This window comes from Myotis davidii, unplaced genomic scaffold, assembly GCF_000327345.1.
Source record: "Myotis davidii unplaced genomic scaffold, ASM32734v1 scaffold266, whole genome shotgun sequence".
NCBI classification, from domain to species: Eukaryota; Metazoa; Chordata; class Mammalia; order Chiroptera; family Vespertilionidae; genus Myotis; species Myotis davidii.
The window spans coordinates 5,099,100-5,117,570 of NW_006300032.1; the positions used below are offsets into that span (position 1 = coordinate 5,099,100).

General features: G+C 40.2%; 2 long non-coding RNA genes across 2 annotated transcripts in view; both read right to left on the bottom strand.

Moving 5' to 3' along the window:
- LOC107185052 overlaps window positions 1–3,649 on the bottom strand; it is a 13,097-nt gene extending 9,448 nt beyond the window's left edge. The window contains exon 1 of the long non-coding RNA XR_001515961.1: window positions 3,476–3,649. This is a non-coding gene — a long non-coding RNA (uncharacterized LOC107185052). The remainder of the gene's footprint in view (window positions 1–3,475) is intronic.
- Window positions 3,650–13,285: 9,636 nt separating this feature from the next.
- Window positions 13,286–18,471, bottom strand: part of LOC107185053 — a 28,724-nt gene continuing 23,538 nt past the window's right edge. Inside the window, exons 2-3 of the long non-coding RNA XR_001515962.1 lie at window positions 18,197–18,331; window positions 13,286–13,539 (exon numbers count right to left, since the gene is read on the bottom strand). This is a non-coding gene — a long non-coding RNA (uncharacterized LOC107185053). The remainder of the gene's footprint in view (window positions 13,540–18,196; window positions 18,332–18,471) is intronic.

Consider the following 18,471-nt stretch of genomic DNA (forward strand, 5'->3'; position numbering starts at 1 on the left):
CTTTTCTTTTTTCTTTTTTATTCTAGGATTTATTTACATTCTATAATTGAAACTCTGTTGCCATCACTGGAGCTGAGAGCCGGCTGCTCCAGCTCTGAGGACACGGCCTGCAGAAAGCAGGTATCTGGGGTTTGTTTAGCTTCTATAATGGAAACTTTGTTGCTTTCGGAGCTTAGAGCCGGGCCAGTGGCAGCGGGGAACCTTGGCTTCCTCCATCACTGGAGCAAGCAAACCTCCTGTTCGCTTCAGCTGCCTGGTTGCCGGCCACCATCTTAGTTGGCACTTAATTTGCATATCGCCCTGATTAGCCAATGGGAAGCCTGTCGGAGGTACAGTTAATTACCATGTTTGTCTATTATTAGATAGAATGATTGTCTTTTTGGATTTTTTTTCTTCTTTTTTGCTTTCTTCTTTTAACAGCTTAGGTTTCTGATAAACAGATCAGGATGTTGGAAGATTTGGATTGGTCACAGATGTTACATTCTATTTCTGGATCCATTCATCAGCTAGTCACATTGACTAGCAAAACCAATAAAGAAACTCTAATGACACATGGAAAAATTGACACCAGACATTGATAGTATTCTCTTAATAAATAATCTATCCCAGGTCAGACATTGAGAAAAACAAAAAAAGATTACTTAACATCTAATTTACTATAAGTTGAGCTGAATTATGATACTAAACAGTTAAAAAAAAAAGGGTGTCCTTGGGAATTTAAAAAATGGCAGTGAAGTGGAACAATTATCCTATCTAATAAAGAGGGAATATGTAATTGACCCTCACACTGTTGTAAGGATTGTGGCGCCCACAGCCAATAAGGAGGGAATATGCTAATTGACTTCCCCGCCCTCAAAGATGGTGGCGCCACAGCCAATAAGGAGGGAATATGCTAATTGACTGCCCCACCTGAGGCTCAGGTAACCAGGTCCGGTCGAGGCTTCGCTGCCGGCAGTGGCAGCCAGCCCTGCCAGCATGCCTGCCTCTGGAATTCCCCAGTCCCCTCAGCCCCTCAGCTGCCCAGGGCCACCTGAGGCTCAGGTAACCAGGTCCGGTCGAGGCTTCGCTGCCGGCAGTGGCAGCAGCAGAGGTGTGATGGGGCATCGCCTTCCCCTGATTGCCGGGTCACCTCCCTCCCCTGAGGGCTCCCGGACTGTGAGAGGGGGCTGGCTGGGCTGAGGGACCCCACCCTCCACTGTGTAAGTGGAAGGGAAGATGTCAGCCTTGGGAATGTATTTTTTTTCATGCACTGGGCCTCTAGTATGCAATAAGAATACTGATTGCTATATTGAATTGCTCATTTTAAGCTTTCTTCAAGCCTTTAAAATTATTAATTTTAGGGAAATGGATAGTACTACATTTCTTCTGAATTTCTCTAGAGTCCATGGAAAGAGACTGGATAAAAAAAGGAGGGGGGTGGGAATGGTTAAAAACAGCTCAAAATAATAAAGCTTGGATTATTGGATCATCAATGCTCATTTCACATTTTCTGTTTTTTTCTGCCTAAGGATTACTGGTTTGAAGTCCCTCTCCTCCTACATCATAAACTCCATAAGAACAGGAGCCATGCTGTTTAGTCAACACTTTTTGTGTGATACCTAGCATACTATGACTTATAGTAGATGCACAATAAAATTGTGTGACTGTTTAAAGAGTAGAGGCAGGTAATGAACATTTCAAGGTAGGATGTGCATCTGTTTAGTATTATTAATAGTTACTGTTTATCAAGCAAATCCTAAGAGAATGTATTATACTAATAATTTTACATATATTACTATACCATTCCAAAGAGTAGGCTTTATTTCCTTCATTTTACACATAAAAAAATTAAGTCTCAAATAAATCAAGTAAGAGTTGTAGCTAAGGATTGTGTTTTTATTTAAACTCTGATTTCAAAGCTCATGGTGTGATTTCTATTCTTCCTCACATGTTCAGTTTTAGGGACTCGGGTTTTTTTCAGGGAGCTATGAATTTTCTCACAGTGACTCACCCAGAGCGTCTACACCTTCTTGAATCCATAGGAAATCCTTGTAAGAAGATTCCTAGCATTTGGATGAATCTTTGTATGAAAATACTTTTTCTTGTAGGGGGTTTCTCCTTTCCAGTCATAGGGTCATAACTGGAAGTAGGGAGACTACCCACACGTGTCCTACTAGAGTCTAAGGAGCAGGTTGTCTTTACTCTCAGAAGGCCTTAGTGGTTCTGCTAACCAAACTCTGAGGACACCAACACTGATTTTCTCTGCCAGAATTCTTACAGAGAGAACTTATTTTGCCCAAGGATTATTTCTGTAGTATAGTCATATTGACCTTGAGAGTGCTTTTAGATTCAACTTAAAAGTCAATGTGACACAGAAGGAACCTGGTTGGTCCTGTCACACTTTATTATGTATTTATATATTCATACATTCATTCAGCAAACAGATGTATGGCCTCAACTACCTGTAAGACACTGTGTCGGGAGCTCCATTTAAATGTAATCATTTTATCTCTCCAATCACTACACTAAAACTAGGAAGATTGAAACCTGCCACTTTGCAGTAAACATTTAGGTTGTTTTCATCTTTGGAAACCTTGAATCCTGCTTGACTCTAAGAAGCAGGATTTCTTCTTGTAGAAAAATTTGGACAAAGCTTAGTCATAGACACACAAATACCCTAAACTTGAATGTGACTCATCACCATCCAAATTTATCTGAAAGTGTCATATTAAGTAACACTAGTTCAAAAACATCCCCACGATATCCAAAACACAATCTAGTATTTAAAATGTAATATATTGTCTCTTCGCTTTCTGGGGTTTCTTAGCTCCTTAGATCTCATTACATTTACACAATTTTGCTTCTCTCCTGCCCTGCTCATCAGAATGCAGGCACTGAGATAAAGAAGAGAAAATGCCAACCTCCAGCAGATTTTAAATGAGGTGTTTTTGCTGGAGCCACTTTAAACAAAGACCAATTTCCCCTGACCTTTTCGCCCAGCTGTCCTCCTGAGATGGCAACTTGGACTCCAGCTGATGATTCATTACAGATTCGAGTCCAGGTATAGAACACACTCAAGCAAAGGATCAAAGCTCATTATAGTTATACCAGCAAAGGAGAGTTACTGCAGTTCAAGGTCTATTGGAAAGGTTATAATTTGTCCATAAAAAAATTAGCTTTGGGCTAAACTATGGCATCTGAGTTTCTAGTCCAGAAGTACCTTAAAATCAGAAAACTCAGGTACTCCTAAATTAAATGACTGTTAATTGGCAGAGAATTGAATTTTGATGTTTTAAAACTTCTTGCCAAAAGCTTAAGAGACATGTTAATGTTTGCAAATATAGTGTAGTCATTAAAGTAAGAAATCTGAAAGTCAAAAATTCACATTTGGCTTCCTGCCATCATCCCCCTCCCACCTCCCTGACTCTGGGAGACACTTCTTAAATACTTCTTTCTTGCCTTAATGTTTCTCTATATGAAAAACAGCAATATTTACCTTTTCCTAGAAAGTGTCAGGGAGCCACGTCAATAACTCTAATCCTCTTTTCAAGTTCACTAATACACTCTTCTAAGGCAGGAGGCCAGCACCGTCTTCCATCGCCCAGGTCCTCCACGGTCATTGGGCACAGGCGCGCCCAACCCTTGGGAAAACAGGAAGCCGCCATGCTACTCCCAGTCTGTCTGGAAAAGGAAAGGATGTTTTCCTTTTGCAAATTCCCAGCAAAGAGGGGTTTGTGCCACTGAGAGAATAAAATATTTAAGAGTTTTACCAACCCAAGTTTGGCATGTCGCTCCCACTTTCTGGATGCGTGGACTGTTTTCTGGCTTGTGAAGTCGGGACTGCTGTCTGTGCGGAATGAACAAGCCGGCAGATGGGAGGTGCACAGGGCAAGTGGACAATCAATGGCAGGTGCGACAGGGAGCACCCAGTGAAGAGTCTACCCCTGTGACAATCCACCTGCCAGACCTGAGGTCATCCTAAGCCCTGGGGAAGCCTCCCAACCCAGGAAAATCAGGTTCATGCAGGCAGCCGACTTTCCCCTGATGCAGAGAAGCAAAAGGGGTGATTTGGTTTGGGCAAATACACTCAGACATTGCTTTGGGGAAGATGCACCAGAAATGAAGGGTATTTTTCATATCCTGGGAAGATAATATCAAGATTGCCCAGCCAGTGGTATGACTTTCCTTTTCCTAAATTATTTGTTTAAATCGTGATTTCTAATATAAATTTGTTTACTCAATGGCACACAATCTGCAATTCTCTGTGTCTTATTAATACTCTAAGGAACAATAGTAGTCAAAGTTTGGGAAGCTTATTAAGACTAATACCCGAATGAGGTTAAATGCATTAAGGAGCCTTAGTAAAGAATATGCAGCAACGATCCTATTCATCATCTTGGCTTTGGCAGAGGGTCCATTAGTGCACAGCTTGTTGTCAATGCAAATTAGTCCCCAATGGGCAGCTCTCCTCCATCTTAAATTGAGGTGGCAGGAAACTGAAGCTGAAATCGTCTAGAAATTGCTGAATAATTATAGTCTTTCTTCTTCTTTCCAGGTTTTATATAGTTTACTTATATAAGAGTTTTAATACTTAGTGTCTTGTGTGCAAACAGCACTTTCCAAAATGGTTAAAGGATATAATAAAACACTTTTTTTCATATAGCTCAAAATACTACTTTATTTTCCTTCCTAGAGGCCCAATGAAGATAAATAATAGACCCCAGGCCAAGTTAGATATAAATAAAGTTTACTTTATTACTGAATCCTCATGGACCAACATGTTGTTTATCAAGAAAACTTCTAGACTATTCATGTATAGTATAAGAACCCATCTCTCTCACTAATTAATTATAATTTTATTCTCTAATGAGTAACCGATCAAAATATGATTAAGCATTTTCTGCTACAGAGCACTAAATAAGGTCTGCTTTTCTTTCTTAGTAGATTTTTTAAATTAAGGTGAAATCCATGGAACACAAAATTAGCCATTGTAAAGTGCACAATTCAGTGGCATTTGGTATATTCACTTTTTATCACCTCTACCTAATTCCAAAACATTCGCATCACCCATAAAGAAAGCCCCTGTGCATGTTAAGCGGTTATGCCCTATCCCCTGACCCCCACCCACCCTGTCCCTAGCCCAGTGATGGTGAACCTTTTGAGCTCGGCGTGTCAGCATTTCGAAAAACCCTAACTTAATTTTGGTGCTGTGTCACATATAGAAATTTTTGGATATTTGCAACCATAGTAAAACAAAGACTTATATTTTTGATATTTATTTTATATATTTAAATGTCATTTAACAAAGAAAAATTAACCAAAAAATGAGTTCGCGTATCACCTCTGACACGCGTGTCATAGGTTCACCAGCACTGCCCTAGCCTCTGGTGACTACCAAGATTTTAGTGTTTAAAAACTATTTAAGGCCAATTAAAAGAAGAATGTTCTGTGTCTTTATCATGGAAACAATAGTAGTGACCTGGAGCACCTAGTAAATATGGAGATTCCTGGGAGATACCCAGTACAGTCACTCCTGACTACCAGCCTGGAGACCATTTCTCCAGACCTCTGAGCACACTAGGGAGCTTTCTCTGCCCTTAATACCTACCTTCAGCCTAAAGGGTGATAGAGATGGAAAGAGAAAGCCCCTTTAAGAAGTTTCCTCTGAATCTTGGAGGGAAGATGGGGAAGGTTGGATGGGTGGGAGGTAATCAACCAAAGATCTTGTTTGCATATATGCATAACCCATGGAGCCAGACAGTGGGTGGTAAAAGGGGGACATATGTAATACTTTCAACAACAGTTTTTTTAAAGTTTCCTCTGAGGAAATAGTAAGATAGGGTGCAAGGGGAAGTCAGGTTGGGTTGGGGAGGGTTTGGAGGAGGGTAGTATGTTTATATGCTGGAGTAGAGATGCGTGCATTGAGGAAGCTTCTGCTGAAGTGTCACACCGAGAAGGAAGAAGAGAGGAAAGGAGAAAGGGAAGGAGAGAGGAAGAGAGGGAGGGAGGGAGGGAAGGAGGGAGGGAGGAGGCATTCAGGGTACCTGTGATCAACTTTTGGCAGGAGAGCTGCTTGCTCATTTTTATCAGGAGGAAGGAGGAGAAGGCAGGTGCAAATGCAAGCAGTTTGTGGATGTGGAGGTAGGAAGGTAAGGTGCTTCTTAATGGATGTCTTCAGCTTTCTCTCGGCAGCATTACACCGCAGTCATTGCTGAGAGTGGGTGGGGGATGTGTGGGAGTGTGTGTCGCTCTTTCGAGGAGAGTGAAAGGTAAGAAGTTGCAGAAAATGAGAGCAAGCTCTCTGGAGAAGCTGAGTAAGTGTGCAAGGCTGTGCTGAGGGCTCAGCTGAGGGCCCAGCGGAGCGCACAGTAATTCCCACTGCACGGGCTGTGGGGTTTCCTCAGTAGGCTCATCTCCTCAGTGTGGTCGAGGCAAAGCGAATGTGGAGGCTCGGCCTCGGTTCGGGCTCACCTGGGAGAGAGAGGAGTGAGGGTGTGAAGACATTTGTAAAAAAAAGTTTAGACCCTCTCAAGAGCACATTGACCTTACGAATTGAAGCTTTACATCGTGGGTGAAAATGACAGGAAGCAATGAAGTGTTTTCCCCATCCTCACCAAAGCTTTCTCTACATCACTCCCTGCCCAGCCCCATGACACATATTTCTTTCCCATGGGGTACATTTGTAATGGGCTTTTAAAAAATGACTCATGAAAAGACAATTTACATAAGAACTAATGCAATGTGATAACAAAAATGTGAAAAATGCATCAGCCTCACTAACAAAGAAGTTAAAACATATTTTCTAAAATACAACTAGCTTTATTTGTTTCTTAAAAAGGAGGTGTGTTGCTTTTACATGTCCAGCCTCCCTCTCCCCATTTTACAACTGACAACCGACTCTGCTTCCCTATCCATAGAAGTGGAGGCTTCCACATCCCTGATGTGGAGAGACCTCACCAGGAACACCCTCTGTCCTTCCTCCTACCACCTTCCTCTCCTCCTTACGCAGGGGAATGAGGGACTTTTCTCATAAAACTGAGCTTTCCCACTTTAGACTCTTTTTCTCCTTTGCCTGTTTTTATGAGGCAACCTACCCGCTCTCTGTTTCAAGGTCGGGTGGCTCAGTTGGTTGGAGCAGCCTCCAGTACACCAAAAGGCTGTGAGTTTGAATCCCAGTCAGGGCACAGTCCTAGGTTGCAGTCTGGTGCATATGGGAGTTAACTGATGTTTCTCTCTCACTCTTCCTCCCTTCTTCTCTCTCTCCAAAATCAATTTTTAAAAGAACATATCCTTAGGTGAGGATGAACAATAAAATAGATAATACAATGTATTTTCTCCATAAGGCATATCCCAGCCTTCTTGCACTTGGGAACACCAGCCAGCACTTCAGCACCAAGCATCAGGGACATTTCAAGCAGCAAAATCAACAAAAAACACAAAAATGTAAAAAATGTGGCATTAAGTAGACTGCAAAACAGACAATTGTTCACAGCACGAGAGCTCAAACGAGAATGCAGAGCCCTGCCTCCATCACCGTCAGCTGGGAGCGGGCACACTGGGCAACTCAATGTTTTTCGCTGCTCTGTACATGTCCATGAATCACCGCAAAAGTGCCGCAAACATTGATTTTGGAGTTACAAATAAATTTAATGAGCAGGCAAATCCACAAATACAGAATTCACAAATAAGGAGGATTCCTTTTTTTATACTTTCTGCAATTTGTTAAGACTTCTGTATTGATCCACACAAACATTTCCTCCAACAGAATTCTTCTGCTGTCCGGTGTAGTTGGACTGGCTACCTGGATTTTTGTGGGTCTAGCTAAAGGAAAGTTCAGAATGTTTTATTCATCCCAGTTATCAATAAAAAAATTTCAATTAAACATACTAGGAGATTGAATAACCTTTCTATTTTATTCACGAAAAATTATCTTTAAAAGTCATTGGCATATAAGAAGAAAAATCAAGAGTACAAAGCTAAAATATAGAAAGAAGGTACTATAGAGATGTGTCAAGCAGTTAATTAATATTACATTGCATTCTGGATTCTGTGATGTTTGTGAGACTTGCATTTTTTAATTATAATTTATTGAGAATTCTTTTCTAATTCTAAATAAGATTTTCATAACCACTTTCATATGCTATTTCTTAAAGAAGATCTACAGAGTTGTATAATCCTAAGGTTCCACAAAACCTGAATCCATTTCTGACATGAAAGATCCCCTTTAAAAAGTATCTTTACTAGAAGGGTAAGTAGAAAGGATTCTAATACCTTTATCTCCTGCAACCTTTATTCTGCAAACAGGTTATGAAATGACATATCAGAGAAGTCACCACCCATGGCCCACCAATGAACCAGACCCAGGCAGAGACTTCAGCAAAACTAATGCAGGTGGTATCACTGGTCTCCAGCTAGATGCTTGCCCTAAGGACCCAGCATTCCAAACTAACATCACTGTTCTTTACTCACTCTAAACGATCTGGAAGATAATTTTATGATTGATTTTTTTAAAAAAAGGAATAAACCCACTTCTTTAAAATATGCTCTCTGCATGAAAACAATGAGCCATAGTTACCCAGAAGCTGTTATTTTCATAGATAAGTAGGTAAGTGGCTGGCTGGATAGCCGGGTGGATGGATAGATAGATGGTTGGATGGATAAATTAAAGATAGGTGATAGATAGATAGATAGATAGATAGATAGATAGATGATAGACAGATAGATAGACAGACAGATAGATACTAGAGAGAACTTGGACAGATGTTGAATGTCTTTGTCCTATATGGAAATCAACATTTTTTCAAATATGTCCTGATTCTACAGCCCTCCTGACTGCACTCTGTGTGCCTGAAATACTCCACCTGCATTACCCTATTTTAGGGGCAAGAGAAATGCCTTTATATGCTATGGGAATACAAACAATTGCTATAAACCTTTACTTGCTTCATTAAGTTACAAAAAACCTACAGAACTGAGTAACAGTCCCACAATTTATTGTCATCTACTCGTACAAGTAAAAGCTTTCGAAGAAGACAGGTGAAGATATTCCTTGGGAGGAGGATGGATGGGAGAAGTGAAGCACAAGGGGAAATGACAATGGCTAGAGAAATAACTTCCTCTGAGGAGGAGTGGTGAATACAGAACAGCAATGGCTAAGCTTGGAGAAGCCTCGGGAAGATGTTGGTTGATGAACCAACACAGGAGAGCAACCACTGTCAGCCTAACCACAGAGATCCGGGTCTCAGTGGATTCCATCTGAACTAAACACGAAGCCCCAGAAGGAATAGCTCAACCCTGTGTCATCCTCCAGAGAATTTCTAGAGGCTGAAGCAGGACACAGCACATAGCAAGCTGTTTCAGTGCCTTTTGATCCAGGATACTTTGGCTAAATCAACTACTGTGTGGCCACAGCATCAGTTGTTCTTTCTACTCTCTGGTCTACTTGGCACCTTCCTATCAGTAACTAAGGAAAAATCAGAAAAGCTGACAAGGTCTATCTATAAATATGATTCCACCCCAGGATGAATTGTAGCAGCGCTCTCATCACCCCTGTGCTCAAAAGCACATGGACCAGGGTTCCCAGAACCTGGAGAGTATGGTGGAGATAGGACCACCATGAGAAGAGCAATGAACTTTCATTAAGGAACATTGTCAGCACAACTTGACCTCACAGGGAGGGAGCCAGCTTTCTTCTCTTCTCTCTGCTCAGTTTCCTTCAGGGGCTCCCCATTGACTAGATCCAGGCAGAAGCCAGCAGGTGAGGGAGCATACTCATGTAATTCATGCTGTGGGCCTCGTTGGGCACAGAGTAGATACAAAAGGGTAGAGGGTGGGTCTGAAGGAATAACTGATGACATTCAACACACTGGTCTCTACGACAAGCTACAAGAGAAGGCAACCTAAGATTGAAACTATCACCATAGAAGTCAGAAGACAGACACAGTACCGAGGTGATATGATAAGCAACCATGGAGTCTGCCCTATCACTGGACTTTCTGCTCTGTAAGACAACAAGTTTCCATGTAGGACAAGCCAGTTTGATTCATAGTGTAACAGTGGGGAATAGTAGCCCACCCCACCATTCCATTGACATTGTTTCTGTAAATAGTGACTCTGACTAATATGTAGCTTGTAGACAAATGGAATGTTTGTATAAGAATCCTAGGAACTAACTTCAGAAGGTACAGACTCTGACCTTCAGTCATCCTAATTCTGGGAGATTTGCTGAACTTCAACTGTATAACCAGGATGACATAGAACCAGGATAAGACCAGGATGATGCACAATAGACCATCACTTGACCAGTTTTGAGGTCCTTATCAGAATGGGTTGTGCTGGTCTGCATGTGGAGAACTTTTCCACCCCTTCCCCTTTATTTCTTTGTTCTGCTTTCCCTCCACCTCCTTATAAAAATGTCTGCTTGCACTGAGATGCTGAGAAGGACTTTGTCACAAGAGTCCCCCATCTCCTCAGGTGTCTGGCACGTTAATAAGCCACTTTCCTCTTTCACCAGCATCTGTCTCTAATAAAAAAATAAGTATCTTAATATGAAACATTTAATCATGTGTGTACACCTACACATGTTCACTTATACAAGACATGTTCATCTATTTTCGTGAGTCATAGTGAAGAAAAAAATGGAAGTCACTGTGCTGACAAAGCATGCTCCCCCTCAGAAACTTCTTCACATGGATGTTATGCAATCAGGAAATCTTCCTAGTATGGAAAGCCTGTAGGACATCTCAATAGTGCAGCAGTCTTTATGGTCACAGTTTCTACAATTCTCTATCTGTGGGAAAAAGGTCACATGATTCAAGAGACTATAGTTCCCTCTATAATAATAAAATCTTTCTCAATTGTTTTTATTCTTTAATATCCAATGTATTTTCAAAGTTGTATCACTTTCTATGCAAACAAATGCCCCACTCCTAAAGTGCAGATACTGAAGAATGATTTTAGTTCCGAGTTAACAGTAACTCATTTATCCTGTTTCTAAAATTCTAAGAGGACTTTTGAGTGTTTTCATCACAGGGCATATCACAGGCCCTTGTAAAATTCCTTCTGCCATCCCAGCTTGCTGTATTAGCAGGAATTTACTCTGACAGTTCCAGCAAATACAAACAGCCCTCTGATATCTGGCAGTAAACACTAAGTAGAATTTCAATTTTTAAAAGATTATATTTGTAGGGCTTTCCCACCTCTCTTCACCTTATTGTTAGACAACAATCTTTTCGTCTGGTGACTTAAAGTATTTAAAATTAAGGAGTTTAGAGAAGTTGTATAAGTGTTAATGCCCTTAGGAATGCTTTCAGCAGCAAGTAACAGAAATTAATGAAGACATTTAATTCCCTCAGCTAACAAATTGGCCATAGGAAGGCAGTTGTGGTTCCATTTTGAGGGCAGTAGCTAAAAGTGACCCCTAGGATTCAGGCTCTTTTTATATTTCAACCCTGCCATCTTTAGTACATCGGCTTTTTATTCAATCATCTTGTGACTTTGTGATTACAGAATAGGTGATGTAGATACAAGCAAGTTGTCCTCACTTAGCTACTTTCAAGACAAGAAGAAAGGAGTAGCCCTACTAGTGTGGTTCCGTTGTTGAGCGTCAACATATGAACCAGGGGGTCACAGTTCAATTCCTGCTCAGAGCACACCCAGGCTGTGGGCTCAATCCCCAGTAGTGGGTGTGCAGGAGGCAACTGATCAATGATTCTCTCTCATCATTGTTGTTTCTATCTCTCCTCCCTTCCTCTCTTAAATCAATAAAAATATTGAAGAAGAAGGAGAATAAGAAGAATTAGAATAAGAATGAGAAGGAGAAGGAGAAGGAGAAGGAGAAGAAGAAGAAGAAGGAGTCAACGTGTGTGTGGGTTAATCTCTATATTTTTAACCAGGAAGAAAATCTGTTCTATAATCCCTCCCCGCCTGCCCCCTCCCCAACAGATTCCCTTACATCTTTTCTGCTGGAAGTTGGTTATATATTAAACCTTAGACCAAATACTGGCAAATGGGGAACCAAATTACCATGACTGGCTAAGACTTATGAGCCGTGATGCCCTGCAGATCACCACCTGCCTTGAGATTTAGGAATCTGCATGAAATCATAATTCTGTTGGCTTGCAAAGAGAAAATGGCTGTTGGACAAGTACCTTCCACAATACCTTCCTCCTCTCGTTCTGCTAACAAAATTGGACTGCGTCATGAGAGCAGGCTAAATGACTTTTGTAGTATTAGCTCATTCAGAAGGCTCTTGGGAAAACAGACCACCATGTACTTTCTCCACATTGGGTAAAATTTTAAAAGCTGAGGAAGTAGAGACAAATGACCTGACACTCTTAAAGGTTAGTTTCAACAAAAGAAGCTTTACCTAAAGAGTGTTTGTGTCAAATGCCTACTAGAGTGGGACCAATGCTGTACAAACCTCTAAACCTTTAGGCACGTGAGTCAATTAGAACAATTGGCTGAGGACATCTCAGATTTTTAAAAATTTTCTGCACATCTATATTCTACAAAAGGCTAAGAGCAATCCGAGTGGCTTTGTTGTGTGTGCATGTGTACATCCATGTTAAAAATATATGTACAGTAAAGACTAAATAAATCATTTGCTTGGTTGACATAAATCTAAAAATGTTATCCACTAGATTACTTCATAGTTTAGAATGAAATACCAGAAATTTCTGGGGAAATTCAAAATTGCTCATTTACAAAGTGAAAATCTTGTTTAAATGCTCTTATTCAAACAAGTTCCTTTGTGTGTGTGCGTGTGTGTGGGTTAAATCCATTTTTTAACTGAGTGCCAATTTGCGTAGTGTCCCACTAAAATGTTCAAATTACCAGTTTTTTAGTGTAAATAGAACTATCCAGCAGTCATTCCTGCATTGCCAAAAACTCAGAGAGGTTGCTAAATGACAAACTATTAGCATAACTCACTTAATATTTGAACTTGCCTGGGACTAAGATGTTCAAGTTTATAGACCCTAGAGTGGTAAGGACCAATAGAATTGATTGCTTACTCTAGGGGGCACTGTGCTAGACATCTTCTAGACATGTTCTCATTTAATTCTCACAAATCTGGAAAGTAGGCATTATTTTCAAATTTTACACATAACTTCTTAGAAATATTAAATACATAGTATTTCACAGTTACCAAAATAATATTTTTTAACTGTCAAGTATTTTGAAGTCATTATTATAAAGCTGTTAGGTTAAACCAGATATTTTACATTTGCTGAAGTCTGTGAAGGTTAGAGTTATGATCTACTTTATTTAGCATATTCGAGTGACAAACAAGGACAAGAGATTCTGGTTAACCCAAGTAGAACTGAAAATTACTGGAAGGGTATGCAGAAGCTCACAGAATCAAGAGTGAACAACTGGATCATTGGAAGAATAAGAAATAAAAAAAGTTCCAAGCATCTAAGCAACAGGAACTAATGGGCCAGTTTCTTCAGGAAAACACCGTAGAGATGATCAACTCTGGTCAGTTGCTGTTGGTATGGCTCACAGTTTGAACTTCTGGAAGACTGAATTTATTTGGCCCATCTTGGATCACATGCCTTCCTATTTTGTTGGGGAAAGGCAGGGATTTTGATTATTAACACAAAATAGGGGAAGAGAAGTTCCTTAAGGGAAAAAGAAGGTGGTATTTTCAGAAGATGGAGCAGGGGATGCTGGGCTGGCAAAAAACACAAAATGTCCACACTAATACATGACAGAACTGGAGTTCAACCCTCAAACTACTCCAAATATTTTGTTTTTAACCACCGTCCTATATTTTTTTCAATCACTCGTTAATAAAATAATCTCAGGGGAGCAGAATGAGATACATATATGATAATGATCACATAGGTCTTGGCACTGCTATGTACAGTTTCAGCGATAATACCAGCACTCACGGCAAGGTCTTCAGGGGTCCAATGGCAGGCCTTGCTGGTGGCTTTGGCATCTTGTCTGTTGGTCTCCATTGCTCCATGGCCTACTTGTTAGGAAGCTCTGTTAGCAGCTAGACTGGTCTAGTTAAGCAAACCTGGGATTCCTGAGTTGTTTCCGTTGTCAGTTCAATTGCAGAAGTATATACTTCCTATTTCCAGCAGGCTGACCTCAGAAAGTTACCATTATTGCTTCTCTAATGTCATCCAGCAGTTTCATTCTGGTTTACTGTTTCAGTATCAGCTCTGGGAAACAAATGTCAACTTACAGTTTTTAAATTTCCCAGTTCTTTTCTAAAGGAAAGATTTATTTTTCCATAAAATTTCCATGGTTTTATGAATGCATAAAGAGACAGCTTAGGTTATAAAAATCTTGCTTTTTAAGTTAAAAGTGTGTTTCACATCATAAAGTAGCCACCTGAAAGTCCCTGTGATATGTTTAAATTCTCACCACTCAATATCTTTCTTCTTTGAAGTTGTAATGCATATTGTTTTGAGATGCCTGCAGGCTTTATTGGAGCTATGAAACTAGGCTTCTTTTTTTCTCTTAAAATAGTATATGTGTTTTAGTCTAACTTGATTCTGGTGAGTAAAATCAAGCAACTAAGTGTTATTAAAACAAAGGAAGGGAGGGAAGAAGGAAGGGAAGAAGGAAGGACAAAGAATCGAAAAAAGAAGAAAAGAAAAAAAGAAAAGAAATAATGTAAGAATCATTCTCACTACCATTTTCACTGAAAGTACAATCAGTATTTTTAAAAATTGTTTTCTTTAAGTAGAAATCAGGTAGAGTAAGACCTTTCCATTTTGACAATCAAGATCAAAAGGGGAAAAAAAACAACAACTGGCCAAGTCACAGAAGAGTTTAAAAAATCTAAAGTTCATTAGGAGTACTTGTAGGCAAAGGCAAATAATGTGGGATTCGGATTCAAGTGTGTGTTTAGATATTAACTACAAAGCAATAACTGCATGATCTTACGTAAGCAACTTAATGTCTATAACCTTTAATTCTTCATTTATAAATTAAGGCTGGTTGAAGTATGGAAAATAAGTGAAGTATGTAAAGAGTTACACACACAGTACCCATTCAATAATGATATCTTTATCTTACAAAGCCATTAATTTATCATCTTCATTACTCATTAAATAAAAAATGAGAGTACTTATACATAGCTTCCTGCCATAAACTGGAATTTAAGTAACTCCTGAATGTAATAAATAACTGAATAATTTGTTTTATTAGTGTTTGAGTCCAAAGGGCAAGAGTGGGCTCTATTTTTTTTAAGAGACTATTTCTACCTCGTCTTTATTATAACTACTATCTACATGATTTAAAAAATAATAATAATAATGAGCAAACCAAGACTCAATTTTTTTAGAAGAAGAATGACTTAGTTCTTTAAAAAAAAAAACACGAAGTAATAGTAATTATATTATTTACTGGGCATCCGACTCAGTGGGTCTAGAATAAGGTCTGTGATTCTGTTTCTAACAAGCTTCCAATAAGTGCTGATGCTACTGGTCCATGAACCACTCTTTGAGTAGCTGACTCTGAAAGGGTTCTGAGCATAACAATGTATCTGGTCTGAATGCTCCCATATTACAGGGGACACAGATTGGATAAAAATGTCTCATAAACTCAGTCCCCATTCCACCCAACAACCCAATCTTGTTTTTCATGTTTCTAAGTTAAAGCTCATTTCCTTCCTGCTCGCGTGCTCTCTAAAGTCCACCTCCATCTGGTAAATTGCTACTTATCCTCTGCAGTTTATCTCCAAAGCTAGGTCTTCTGGGGCTAGTCCTGCCCAGTGCATGCAGGTGGCCAGATCCCTAAACAAATCTCTGTAGGCTGAATGGGACATTTCTGCTCCCACTGGATCCTCTGCCCATCCTTACTTGACTCCGCTGCTCAGTACCCATCACAGGGCCCTTGAGAGAACCTTGTCTCGGGCAGAATGCCCGTTTAGGCACATTCTTCTCATCAGACACTTCCCCAGACTCTGCAGATCTTTAGGACACTAGTCCACCCAGACAAGAGGGGTCAATGGCTTTTTTGCCCTTGAACTTTAGCAAGATCTTTTGAGTTCCTTGAGGGGAAGATGCTATAAAAAAAATACAAGGTGATATACAAATACCGAAAATAGCACAGTAGCATTTAATAATAAGAGTTGTTTTCTTTATAAAAATATTTCTGTGCCACTGATCCTTCTTTCCATCTGACAAGGGCAAAGGCAAACTCTGTGCCAGGAAGATAAAATAAGTGAGTGAAGGCGGTCAGTTAGGGTCAGCGTCCTGGCAAGCCCATGACTCATCTGAGCTGAGCAGGGCTGTATCCAGCCACATTGGAATGGCACCTAGGCCTGCCAGATCGCCCAGATGCCAGAAACTCGAATTTTTACATGAAATCTCCCACATCCACAAATCCAATTTTTGGTTGTTGCTGTTGTTTAAATACGGTGAAAGCCAAACCAAACAAATCTAAGGGCCAGATGCAGCTGGTTGGGGGAAGACAGAGAGAAACATGTGATTTTTTGCATTAGATTTAAAGTAACTCTGCCTTTAAGATAATTTTCACCTCCAGCCTGTTGAAATCAATCAGGGCCAAATGTATGCTTACCAGCGCCTGACATCGTCTGTGTTCGGCAACGGCTTCACTCTTCAGCTGGAATGTGGCAATAATGTCGAGCTTGCTCAAGGCGCTCTGAGTTCCTATACGTATAAACTCACACACACAGCCAGGAACACCCAGAAGCATCTGGAAAGTCTGATTCTGGAGTATTGTTTTTCCTGGGCTTCTTTTCAGAAAAGAGCTGCCATGAAACATGAGGATTCAAGAGCGCTGGGTGAACACATCTGGCTCTGACCAATGTCTATATGGACCGAGCAGCATCTGCTTCTGCTTCTGCGGTGCAGCAACTTCTCAGGTCTGGCAGGTGATGGAAAAGGCTCTAGAAATTCGGGTTTAGAATGCCAAAAAGAAACCGATGAAACTTGCCCAGGTCGAACAGCATGTGGGAAGGAGAAAATTATGAGTGTGTCAGCAAAACATTCCATATCACCTTTAACCAACAGTATCCTGCAAATCAAATTCTACACCCATAAAATATTATAAAAATATTATACTTATGGTGCCAATGCATTGTCTTTATTGCTCCCATCTTTGCATTCTCCATTCCCATTTTATCTTTTTTTTTTCAGATGGGAGGACAAGCACCAAGATATCTGAAATAATAGCTTCCTGTCTCATGTTTTATACACCTTGGAATCCTCCTTGCAACTCAGTAGAACTTCAATTAATATTTGTCGATTGAACAAATAGATGGATACCTTATTTTAAATCACAGAGGCTAGGACAATCACCTCTTTCACTCTGTCCTATGTAATGGACAACAAATCAGAGGTGCCCACTTATTGCTCAGTTAACAGTGAATAACAACAGATAAACAAGAGGCTTACTAGCTTCTTCTGATGACTAATATGGGCAATGTAAAATTTCCACTATAACAAGTATTATGAGAACATACACTAGAAGGATTTGATCTAGTCGGAGATATCAGTGAAGGCTGCCTTGGAGAAGAGATAAAGGATTTATAGGACTGCTTATTAGGGGGGAGGAAAGTATAGAAAGAACATTCTGCTCCAGGGGTCAGCAAAGTATGACCAATGGTTCAAATCCAGCTCATCACATGCTTTTATAAATAAAATGTGATTGGTTCACAGCCACACCCATTTATTCACATATTGTTTAAGGCTGCCTTGGCACTAAGATGGAAAATTCAAGTAGTTGGTTGGGACATATGCCATATGGTCTGCAAAGTCTAAAATATTTACCACTTTATCATTTAAAGAAAAATATTTTATTGGCCTGTATGCTAGGCAGAAGAAATAGGATATGCAGAAAGCCTTGTGGCCAGAAAGAGGACAAAATGGGAACTACTTGAGAAGGCGTATATAATCAAAGTGGGGAGAGTAAGGTGAAAGATGGTGAGACATGGTAAACATGATGAGAGATGTAGGTAGAGAGATAGGCAGGCCCAAACCATTGAGATTTGTATTAAGTAGCTTTAGCTTTATCCTAGAAGAAATCTGAATTTTTGGCTTGATGAAGACAAGAAGGAGGTGGCAGAGTTGACATGGTTAGTTCATAGGAGAAGACCACTGAAGCCACATTATGAAGAATGGATTGAAGGACAGCAAAATGGGATTCAAATACACACTTAGGAGACTGTTGAAGGAGACCAACATTTGGGGGTAGGAAAAGTACTTTAACAACTAAAATTTCAAAGACTTACCATAATGAAGAAGAACTCCATGCTCATGTCACAGGACAGTGTGGATTGACAGTTGACCATCAGTGTTCTCACCTTTCCAAGCAGCATTTGTGGGAAGAGGGTCAGGTTGTGGTGGAAAGTTTATATGGGCCAAGCCTGGAAGGGACACACATCCCTTCCACTTACATTCTTGGATAAAACTCAGTCACATAGCCAAAACCGGTTTGGCTCAGTGGATAGAGCGTCGGCCTGCGGACTGAAGGGTCCCAGGTTCGATTCTGGTCAAGGGCATGTAC